Raw genomic sequence first — 12,633 nt, 5'->3', positions numbered from 1 at the left:
GAAAGAGAAAATGAAACTACGAAAACAAAAGCCTTCATGCTTCATATTCCTCGCATGAATATCAAGTCCTTGGGATCACACCAAATTCTTCCCTTTCAAAGTCTTCAGAAAGCCAAAGTTTTCAGTTGAAGACATTCATTTTTAGGGGTCGACTTTCACTGTAAATATCAAACTCCTCATAGACTTATAGACATGTGTACACTCACAAACGCATTAGTCCCTTAACCTATAAACGAAGGAGCAGTACTGATCTTCTCTGCCATAAACCCCACTGCACGGAAGCGCCTCCTTTCACCCAACCCCTCCAGGCCTTGACCCCTCTTCATGGTTGGGGTTTAACTCCACTAATTCGTGACATGTCCTTCCCCTTCTGATTCCATTCCCACCCCTCGGTCGCAAATTCATTCTTCTCCACCCTCATCGATCGGCCGATTCCGCCTGTGGAGGATTTGGGCACGGCTGCCTGTGGCGGCGGTGAGTCCGTGGTGGGGGTCAATCGAAGCCGAGACGACTCGTCGCAATGCCGACGGCGATAATGACGCCCAAGGCGGTGATCCACCAGCAGTACGACGCCAAGGCCATCTACAGGGTGGATGAGGTGCGGGAGGCCGTTGACGGCATCTGCCCGGCCTCGCGCTGCCACAGAGCACCAGGTGCGTCTACCGCTGCCAGCTCGACATCCCCGGGGTGCTCAGCATCTCCACCCCGGGGACCTTCGCCAGGAAGAAGGAGGCCGAGGAGGCCGCCGCACAAATCGCCATCAAAAAGGTAAACTGGTTAGGGCTGGTGGCGGCATGGGGTCCTGCTTCCTCCCTATGCATGTAGGTTGCCAAGTTTTCTACTGCTGGGGCTTTAGGGTGTGTTTGTAACATTATTAGGCTGTCTTACCTGTAGTGCATGATTCGGGCCGGTACTGTGTCTCTCCCTCTTGCTGTCTTACCTGAAAAGGGGGACAAGGACTAGTTGCAATTCTCTAGATTCAGATGTTTCTTTCTGGCATGAATTAATGCCCCATTATGTTGAGGCAGCAATATTATCTTGTATCTTAGTCTTAGATACCAACATTTGGCTTATGAGGTCAGTAACCCAGTTTGAAGAATCCATCCTTGGTGAATAAGTTGTGTACTATAGCCCATGTCTCGTTGTCCTTTTCTACTGATAATTCTCATAAGCAATGATCAGGAACTTCAGTAAGAAGGTGTGCAATTATAACATAGCTAGCTGTTTGGCATTTTTATAACATAGTTCCATGATGTGCAATGTTCTTCATGCTATGGGCAAGTTACGATAATCATTTGTTTTTTCTATTGTAGCTTGGTATTCAGCCCACATCAAATATCCCTAATACACCTGAAGAAGCTTGGAAGGAACTTATTCGTCGGATATCTCGCTTTTTTACAAATGAGGTCTATATTTTTGCCTGATCTTGGTATTGTATCTTCAAAGTTTAAGATTTAGGTATTTAGAAATGTAAGTTCATAGGAAGAAAAAGGTAGATTGGTATTTTCATGGTGTTGCCCATTTCAAGGGAACTCTATCTTCCCCTCTCCTGGCACTGGAATCCTTGCATTTGATGGCTAGCTTGTTTTCGTAGGGCATAATTAATAACTATTGTTAATATTTTTATAAGAGTTTCATAATGAGGACCATCATGGAAGTGAAATATCTTGTTTATAGTTATCTGTCGTAAACGACAGACTGGTAGAACATACTGTCATTTTTTTCTTTGGGCACTTTTCTGTTCATGTTTTTACACTCTCTAACAATTCTCTTATCATGTCCGAGCACATGTTTCAATATGATATCTAAATATAGGTCTTGAAGTCTCAATCATTTTCCCTATGAATTTTAGATTGTTGGAAATATGCCCTAGAGGCAATAATAAAATAGTTATTATTATATTTCTTTGTTCATGATAATTGTCTATTGTTCATGCTATAATTGTGTTATCCGGAAATTGTAATACATGTGTGAATACATAGACCACAACACGTCCCTAGTGAGCCTCTAGTTGACTAGCTCGTTGATCAAAAGATAGTCATGGTTTCCTAACTATGGACATTGGATGTCATTGATAACGGGATCACAACATTAGGAGAATGATGTGATGGACAAGACCCAATCCTAAGCATAACTCAAAGATCGTGTAGTTCGTTTGCTATAGCTTTTCTGAATGTCAAGTATCATTTCCTTAGACCATGAGATTGTGCAACTCCCGGATACCGTAGGAGTGCTTTGGGTGTGCCAAACGTCACAACGTAACTGGGTGACTATAAAGGTACACTACAGGTATCTCCGAAAGTGTCTGTTGGGTTGGCACGAATCGAGACTGGGATTTGTCACTCCGTATGATGGAGAGGTATCTCTGGGCCCACTCGGTAATGCATCATCATAATGAGCTCAATGTGACCAAGTGGTTGATCACGGGATCATGCATTACGGTATGAGTAAAGTGACTTGCCGGTAACGAGATTGAACGAGGTATTGGGATACCGACGATCGAGTCTCGGGCAAGTAACGTACCAATTGACAAAGGGAATTGTATACGGATTGATTGAATCCTCGACATTGTGGTTCATCCGATGAGATCATCGAGGAGCATGTGGGAGCCAACATGGGTATCCAGATCCCGCTGTTGGTTATTGACCGGAGAGTCGTCTCGGTCATGTCTGCGTGTCTCCCGAACCCGTAAGGTCTACACACTTAAGGTTCGGTGACGCTAGGGTTGTTGAGATATTAGTATATGGTAACCTGAAAGTTGTTCGGAGTCCCGGATGAGATCCCGTACGTCACGAGGAGTTTCGGAATGGTCCGGAGGTGAAGATTTATATATAGGAAGTCAAGTTTCGGCCATCGAGAAAGTTTCGGGGGTACTCGGTATTGTACCGGGACCACCGGAAGGGTCCCGGGGGCCCACCGGGTGGGGCCACCTATCCTAGAGGGCCCCATGGGCTGAAGTGGGAGGGGAACCAGCCCCTAGTGGGCTGGTGAGCCCCCCTTGGGCCTCCCCCTGCGCCTAGGGTTGGAAACCCTAGGGGTGGGGGGTGCCCCACTTGGCTTGGCGGGCAAGCCACCCCCTTGGCCGCCCCCCCTTGGAGATTGGATCTGCTAGGGCCGGCGCGCCCCTAGGGACCCTATATAGTGGGGGGGGGGGAGGGAGGGCAGCCGCACCTAGCCCCTGGCCTCTCCCTCTACCTCCCGTGACACTCCTTCCTCTCCCTGTGCTTGGCGAAGCCCTGCCGAGATCACCGTTGCTTCCACCACCACGCCGTCGTGCTGCTGGATCTTCATCAACCTCTCCTCCCCCTTGCTGGATCAAGTTGGAGGAGACGTCTTCCCAACCGTACGTGTGTTGAACGCGGAGGTGCCGTCCGCTCGGCGCTAGGTCATCGGTGATTTGGATCACGACGAGTACGACTCCATCAACCCCGTTCTCTTGAATGTTTCCGCATGTGATCTAAAAGGGTATGTAGATGCACTCCCCTATCCCTCGTTGCTAGATGACTCCATAGAGTGATCTTGGTGATGCGTAGAAAATTTTAAAATTCTGCTACGTTCCCCAACAGTGGCATCATGAGCTAGGTCTATGCTTAGTTTCTATGCACGAGTAGAACACAAAGTAGTTGTGGGCGTCGCTATTGTAATTTTGCTTGCCGTTACTAGTCTTATCTTGATTCGGCGGCATCATGGGATGAAGCAGCCCGAACCGACCTTACACGTACGCTTACGTGAGACTGGTTCCACCGATTGACATGCACTAGTTGCATAAGGTGGCTGGCGGGTGTCTGTCTCTCCCACTTTAATCCGATAGGATTCGATGAAAAGGGTCCTTATGAAGGGTAAATAGAAATTGGCATATCACGTTGTGGTTTTGGCGTAGGTAAGAAATGTTCTTGCTAGAAACCTATAGCAGCCACGTAAAAACTTGCAACAACAATTATAGGACGTCTAACTTGTTTTTGCAGCATGTGCCGTGTGATGTGATATGGCCAAAAGGATGTGATGAATGATATATGTGATGTATGAGATTGATCATGTTCTTGTAATAGGAATCACAACTTGCATGTCGATGAGTATGACAACCGGCAGGAGCCATAGGAGTTGTCTTAATTTATTTATGACTTGCGTGTCAACATAAATGTCATGTAATTACTTTACTTTATTGCTAAAGCGGTAGCCGTAGTAGTAGAAGTAATAGATGACGAGACAACTTCAAGAAGACACAATGATGGAGATCATGGTGTCATGCCGGTGATAATGATGATCATGAAGCCCCAAAGATGGAGATCAAAAGGAGCAAATGATATTGGCCATATCATGTTACTATTTGATTGCATGTGATGTTTATCATGTTTTACATCTTATTTGCTTAGAACGACGATAGCTTAAATAAGATGATCCCTCGTAATAATTTCAAGAAAGTGTTCCCCCTAACTGTGCACTGTTGCGAAGGTTCGTTGTTTCGAAGCACCACGTGATGATCGGGTGTGATAGATTCTAACGTTGGAATACAACGGGTGTAAGCCAGATTTACACACACAATACACTTAGGTTAACTTGACGAGCCTAGCATGTACAGACATGGCCTCGGAACACAGAAGACCAAAAGGTCGAGCATGAGTCATATAGAAGATACGATCAACATGAAGATGTTCACCGATGTTGGCTAGTCCGTCTCATGTGATGATCGGACACGGCCTAGTTGACTCGGATCATGTTTCACTTAGATGACTAGAGGGATGTCTATCTAAGTGGGAGTTCATTGAATAATTTGATTAGATGAACTTAATTATCATGAACTTAGTCTAAAATCTTTACACTATATCTTGTAGATCAAATGGCCCACGCTAATATTGCCCTCAACTTCAACGCGTTCCTAGAGAAAACCAAGCTGAAAGACGATGGCAGCAACTATACAGACTGGGTCCAGAACCTGAGGATCATCCTCATAGCTGCCAAGAAAGATTATGTCCTAGAAGCACCGCTAGGTGACGCACCCATCCCAGAGAACCAAGACGTTATGAACGCTTGGTAGTCACATGCTGATGATTACTCCCTCGTTCAGTTTGGCATGCTTTACAACTTAGAACTGGGGCTACAAAAGCGTTTTGAGAGACACGGAGCATATGAGATGTTCGAAGAGCTGAAAATGGTTTTCCAAGCTCATGCCCGAGTCGAGAGATATGAAGTCTCCGACAAGTTCTTCAGCTGTAAGATGGAGGAAAATAGTTCTGCTAGTGAGCACATACTCAAAATGTCTGGGTTGCATAACCGCTTGACTCAGCTAGGAGTTAATCTCCCGGATGACGCGGTCATTGACAGAATCCTTTAGTCGCTTCCACCGAGCTACAAGAGCTTTGTGATGAACTTCAATATGCAGGGGATGGAAAAGACCATTCCTGAGGTATATTCAATGCTGAAATCAGCGGAGGTGGAAATCAAAAAGGAACATCAAGTGTTGATGGTGAATAAAACCACTAAGTTCAAGAAAGGCAAGGGTAAGAAGAACTTCAAGAAGGACGGCAAGGGAGTTGCCGCGCCCGGTAAGCAAGCTGCCGGGAAGAAGCCAAAGAATGGACCCAAGCCCGAGACTGAGTGTATTTATTGCAAGGGAAGTGGTCACTGGAAGCGGAACTGCCCCAAATACTTAGCGGACAAGAAGGCCGACAACACTAAAGGTATATGTGATATACATGTAATTGATGTTTACCTTACCAGTACTCGTAGTAGCTCCTGGGTATTTGATACCGGTGCCGTTGCTCACATTTGTAACTCAAAGCAGGAGCTGCGGAATAAGCGGAGACTGGTGAAGGACGAGGTGACGATGCGCGTCGGGAATGGTTCCAAGGTTGATGTGATCGCCGTCGGCACACTGCCTCTACATTTACCTACGGAATAAGTTTTAAACCTCAATAATTGTTATTTAGTGCCAGCTTTGAGCATGAACATTGTATCAGGATCTCGTTTAATTCGAGATGGTTACTCATTTAAATCCGAGAATAATGGTTGTTCTATTTATATGAGAGATATGTTTGATGGTCATGGTTCGCTGGTGAATGGTTTATTCTTAATGAATCTCGAGCGTAGTGTTACACATATTCATTGTGTGAATACCAAAAGATGTAATGTTGATAATGATAGTCCCACATACTTGTGGCACTGCCGCCTTGGTCACATAGGTGTCAAACGCATGAAGAAGCTCCATGCCGATGGACTTTTGGAGTCTCTTGATTACGAATCATTTGACACGTGCGAACCATGCCTCATGGGTAAAATGACCAAGACTCCGTTCTCAGGAACAATGGAGCGAGCAACCAACTTATTGGAAATCATACATACTGATGTGTGCGGTCCAATGAGTGTTGAGGCTCGCGGTGGCTATCGTTATGTTCTCACCCTCACTGATGACTTGAGTAGATATGGGTATGTCTACTTAATGAAACACAAGTCTGAGACCTTTGAAAAGTTCAAGGAATTTTAGAGTGAGGTTGAGAATCAACGTGACAGGAAAATCAAGTTCTTGCGATCAGATCATGGGGGAGAATACTTGAGTCACGAATTTGGCACACACTTAAGAAAATGTGGAATAGTTTCACAACTCACGCCGCCTGGAACACCTCAGCGTAATGGTGTGTCCGAATGTCGTATTCGCACTCTATTGGATATGGTGCGATCTATGATGTCTCTTACCGATCTACCACTATCATTTTGGGGCTATGCTTTAGAGACTGCCGCATTCACTTTAAATAGGGCTCCATCGAAATCCGTTGAGACGACACCGTATGAATTATGGTTTGTGAAGAAACCTAAGCTGTCATTTCTAAAAGTTTGGGGATGCGATGCTTATGTCAAGAAACTTCAACCTAAAAAGCTCGAACCCAAATCGGAAAAATGTGTCTTCATAGGATATCCTAAAGAAACTATTGGGTATACCCTCTACCTCAGATCCGAAGGCAAGATCTTTGTTGCCAAGAATGGGTCCTTTCTAGAGAAAGAGTTTCTCTCGAAAGAAATAAGTGGGAGGAAAGTAAAACTTGATGAGGTATTACCTCTTGAACCGGTAAGTGGCGCAGCTCAAGAAAATGTTCCTGAGGTGCCTGCACCGACTAGAGAGGAAGTTAATGATGATGATCATGAAACTTCAGATCAAGTTGCTACTGAACTTCATAGGTCCACGAGGACACGTTCCACACCAGAGTGGTACGACAACCATGTCTTGGAAATCATGTTGTTAGACAACAGTGAACCTTCGAACTATGAAGAAGCGATGGCGGGCCCAGATTCCGACAAATGGCTGGAAGCCATGAAATCCGAGATAGGATCCATGTATGAAAACGAAGTGTGGACTTTGACTGACTTGCCCGATGATCGGCGAGCCATAGAAAATAAATGGATCTTTAAGAAGAAGATAGACACGGATGGTAATGTAACCATCTATAAAGCTCGGCTTGTCGCTAGGGGTTATCGACAAGTTCAAGGGGTTGACTACGATGAGACTTTCTCACCCGTAGCGAAGCTGAAGTCCGTCTGAATCATGTTAGCAATTGCCGCATTCTATGATTATGAGATATGGCAAATGGACGTCAAAACGGCATTACTTAATGGTTTCCTTAAGGAAGAATTGTATATGATGCAGCCGGAAGGTTTTGTCGATCCTAAGAATGCTGACAAGGTGTGCAAGCTCTAACGCTCGATTTATGGGCTGGTGCAAGCATCTCGGAGTTGGAACATTCGTTTTGATGAGATGATCAAAACGTTTCACTTTAGCCAATATGAGTTTACCCGACACTAGTAGCTTTATCGGGGAATTTCTAATCTTAGTAGGAGCTTTCCACCCTCTTCCTCCGCGTGTAGAAAAGGAAGAAATAAATCAATCAAATTACGAGAAGCCTTATAAAGTGCTTCCTTAGGGGTTAAACTTCCATTAGTCCATATTTCTAGAAAAAGTATCTAGTGTTTTTCATTTCCACGAGGGGCAACTAAGGTTGGTTCCTGCCAATTCCCTTGCTGATCAGCCTTGGAATTGGCAAGTATGAGATCCTAAAAGTCTCTGATTAGTCGACTCTCTCCATTTAACACTTTCCTCTCTCTCCTTTTTTCCACTGACTCAATTCTAGTTTATTAGATTCTTGGGGATGGATACCAGTTCAGATGGATTTCCGTATTCACTTATGAGGCTCGAATCTCCTCTTCCACACTACCAGCACATAAATGCAAGGAGGATGTATAGCTGATATAGGATCTTGTGGAACTGGATTTGATTCTGCAAGCGGTTCGGTACGACCTGAAGAGGAGGATAAGATATTAGGTGGCTGTTTGATACCGCCAGAAAGACAAAAAAAAGATTCTAAGAAATCAAAAAAGGAAAAATTGGGTCTATGTTCAACGGAAAAAAAATTCTCAAGAGCAAGGAGCAATAGGAATGGGAAAGCGGAGCGGGCAATAGGTTTATGACTGAGCACTAGAGCCTGGAATAGCAGGAATGAAAAGAAGAAGAAAGCCCTGGTATTCTCTACTTGAATTCAGGAAGATTCAGATACCGAAAGCAATAGGAATGGGAAAGCGGAGCGGGCAATAGGTTTATGACTGAGCACTAGAGCCTGGAATAGCAGGCGTTTTCCTCTAGCATTAATAGAATTCATTGGTGTTAAGAAAAACCTCTTGTGGGAAGGATTGGATTGGGAATTCGCAGGAATGGGTATTGAGAGGAGGATCACCATGGCCAAAACAGCTCTTGTCAGCGGCGAAATGACTTTAGGTTTTGTTGATTTATTGCGCGATGATTTTATTGAAAAAGATCGTGCTCGCGGTATCTTTTTCACTCAGGACTAGGATCACAGTAGATACTGTTTAGAAGGCTCACTCTCTCGTCTACAAAAAATAGATGTGTGCTTACTTCTTGGAGATTGACTCCTGCCGGTAAGTGCACACCCTCAGAAATGGAATACCTATTTATAATTAATTCCTAATTATACAAAAGCATTCCAGATAGACTGAGCAAAAAAAGGGTTTCATTTGGATTCCCCTATTTTAAAAATCGCATATTAATTTCCTTCATATGAACAGAAAAATAGGATGACTCAAAGAAGTTCTCTACCAGGAACTTTGTATCGCGCTATGCAACAATAGAGCAGGCGCGCCGCCCACAAAATGTTTGAATGATCGTGTAAAGAGCAAGCTTCTTATATGGGATCCGACGCATCCAGCAGAGCAAAGCGGCGTTCCATTCTTTTCGGCGGCATCCTTCCGCATTGGCGGGTAACAACGGTTCTGCCTGACCCTACGAAAGCATGCATATGTTGTCAGTGAAGATTTTGTGTGAAGCCTTGGAGACGACGTACCCGGGGTTAGGGTGAGCTGAGGGGGGACAGCCTAAGTGAGCAAATGTGTGTAAGCCGATCAATCTACCTGCCCGAGGTAAGCTTGCTCCTCACTTGAGTTGAAGCTGCCCATATCGCCCCCAAAAAAGAACCAAAAAGTTCCAGAGGCATCTTCCATTCATTTCGATTTAGGTCGGGCCGTCGTTGGTGCATAACAGATCTTTCCTATCTACGATCTTTCTCGGCGCATAAGCGAGGCTTCGCGGTCGAAGTACCACATAAGAAATAAAGCCAATAGACCTTGAATAGCATGTACGAAAGGAGGCTATTATTCCAAAAAAGGGCGAATACAACCAACTATTACTAAGGATTTCATCTTTGGACCAGAAGCTCACTCATTGAGGATTCTATCTAAAAAAGAAGGTCAACGGGGGAGACTACTTTGAAGTCCGGGATGAACAAACTACTTCTCCTGCTACCAAAACAGAGAAATAAGGAAATAAGATGGATTCGTCTAATAAAATACCCAATGCCTGTTGAGGGAGTCCTGGATTAGGGGGTGTTCGGGTAGCCGGACTATACCCTCAGCTGGACTCCAGGACTGTGAAGATACGAGATTGAAGACTTCGTCCCATGTCCGGATGGGACTTTCCTTGGCGTGGAAGGCAAGCTTGGTGATGCGGATATTCAAGATCTCCTACCATTGTAACCGACTTTGTGTAACCCTAACCCCCTCCGGTGTCTATATAAACCGGAGGGTTTTAGTCCATAGGACAACTTCATCATACAACAATCATACCATAGGCTAGCTTCTAGGGTTTAGCCTCCTTGATCTCGTGGTAGATCTACTCTTGTACTACCCATATCATCAATATTAATCAAGCAGGACGTAGAGTTTTACCTCCATCAAGAGGGCCCGAACCTGGGTAAAACATCGTGTTCCTTGCCTCCTGTTACCATCCAGCCTAGACGCACAGTTCGGGACCCCCTACCCGAGATCCGCCGGTTTTGACACCGACATTGGTGCTTTCATTGAGAGTTCCTATGTGTCGTCGCTTTTAGGCCCGATGGCTCCTTCGATCATCAACAACAATGCAGTCCAGGGTGAGACTTTTCTCCCCGGACAGATCTTCGTCTTCGGCGGCTTCGCACTACGGGCCAATTCGCTTGGCCACCTTGAGCAGATCGAAAGCTACGCCGCTGGCCATCAGGTCAGGTTTGGAAGCCTAAACTACATGGCTGACATCCGCGGGGACTTGATCTTCGACGGATTCGAGCCACAGCCAAGCGCACCGCACTGTCTCGATGGGCATGATATAGCTCTGCCGCCGAACAACGCTTTGGAGGCCGCACACGCACCGGTTCCGACCATTGATTCGGAGCCTACTACACTGATCGAGGATCAGCGGTTGGACGCTGCCTCAGGGGCTGCAATCTCAGAGGTGATCGAGCCGAACTCCAGCCCTGCACCCCGCATGGCCCGTGACTCTGAGGAGCCAGATTCCTCTCCGAACTCCGAGCCCCCCGCGCCCCTGCCGATCGAATCTGATTGGGCGCCGATAATGGAGTTCACTGCTGCGGACATCTTTCAGCACTCGCCCTTCGGCGACATCCTGAATTCCCTAAAGTCTCTCTTTATCAGGAGAGCCCTGGCCGGACTACGGTCAGCAAGGTTGGGATACGGACGATGAAGAAATTCAAAACCCACCCACCACCCACTTCGTAGCCACTGTCGACGACTTAACCGACATGCTTGACTTCGACTCTGAAGACATCGACGGCATGGACGACGATGCAGGAGACGAACAAGAACCAGCACCTGTAGGGCGCTGGAAGGCCACCTCATCATATGACATATATATGGTGGACACCCCAAAGGATGGAGATGGCGATGAAACAACGGGGGACGATACCTCTAAGAAACAGCCCAAGTGTCGGCGTCAGCGGTGACGCTCTAAATCCCGCCAAAGCAAAAACGGTGATTCCGGCACGGGAAATAATACTACTCCAGATAGCACCGAAGAACACCCCCTCCAGCAAGATTCAGCACAGGAGGACAGAGAAGCCAGCCCTCATGAGAGGGTGGCGGACCAAGAGGTTGAGGACGATAATTATACGCCTCCCTCCGAAGACGAGGCAAGCCTCGAAGACGACGAGTTCGTCGTGCCAGAGGATCCCGCCGAACAAGAGCGTTTTAAACGGAGGCTTATGGCCATGGCAAGCAGCCTCAAGAAAAAGCAGCAACAGCTTAGAGCTGATCAGGATTTGCTAGCTGACAGATGGACTGAAGTCCTTGCAGCCAAAGAGTATGAACTCGAACGCCCCTCCAAGAGTTATCCAAAGCGCAGGCTGCTACCCCGACTAGAGGAGGAAGCACCTACATCACTAGCGCATGACACGGCCGACCGGCCAACTCGTGGCCGTGACAGAGAGGCCTCTTGGCCCTCCACTCAAGCCATGCCCCGATGCTGCGTCAAGCATACTAAGGCATGGGAAAATGCGCCCGACCTGCGCGACATACTGGAGGACAAGGCAAGGAAAACAAGATCGATCTATGGATCGCGCAGGTGCCCCATGGCACGTGACGGTGATCGTCACTCCGGATGCAATAAATCCGGCCGGGCCGAACTCAACAGACAAAGCTCCTTCGAGCTGCGTCATGATATAGCCCAATACAAAGGCGCCGCACACCCACTATGCTTCACAGATGAAGTAATGGATCATAAAATCCCTGAGGGCTTCAAACCCTTAAACATCGAATCGTACGATGGCACAACTCCAGATGGCAACGGGGACGAAACCCATCGGGTTTTGCCTTCCCAAACCCATCCCCACGAGAAAATCGCAAACCCGTCCCCGTCCCCATCACCGTGCGCGGGGCTAGTTTTCCGCCCGTCCCCTAAACCCATCGGGTTTCGGGGAACGCGGGGGGAACCCACGAGAAAATCAAAATATTTAAACAAACATAGTGGCGACAAAGAATAACATTTCAACAGCAAAATAAGCATATTTCAGCAGCATAACTAGAGCAAATTTCAACAAAAAACAACCCGACTTGGGACGTGAAGAGGCCACCTTTGAGTTCGTCACCGGTGGAAACGCCCTTTCTCCAGATCAGACCGGCGGCAGGGGAGAAGACGTGGAGGGAGGAGGCTCGCCGGCGCAGATCATGGTCGGCGGATCTTGCGAGAGGGGATCGAGCCAGGTGGCGGCTGGGGTCCTAGGTTTAGGGTTAGGTATTATGTGGGAGAGAGAGATGAGGGCTCAAGCGAGGGGGAAAGGAACGGGCGATACTGGCTGTTTGGCCTTCGAC

At 46.8% G+C, this 12,633-nt stretch overlaps 1 pseudogene; it reads left to right on the top strand.

The window, feature by feature from the left end:
- Nucleotides 1–520: 520 nt before the first annotated feature.
- Nucleotides 521–12,633, top strand: part of LOC119358991 — a 51,647-nt pseudogene continuing 39,534 nt past the window's right edge.

The sequence above is a fragment of the Triticum dicoccoides genome, chromosome 2A (assembly GCF_002162155.2).
Source record: "Triticum dicoccoides isolate Atlit2015 ecotype Zavitan chromosome 2A, WEW_v2.0, whole genome shotgun sequence".
NCBI classification, from domain to species: domain Eukaryota; kingdom Viridiplantae; phylum Streptophyta; class Magnoliopsida; order Poales; family Poaceae; genus Triticum; species Triticum dicoccoides.
The sequence above is the reverse complement of the archived record's forward strand: the minus strand, read 5'-3'. Positions and strand labels throughout refer to the sequence as shown.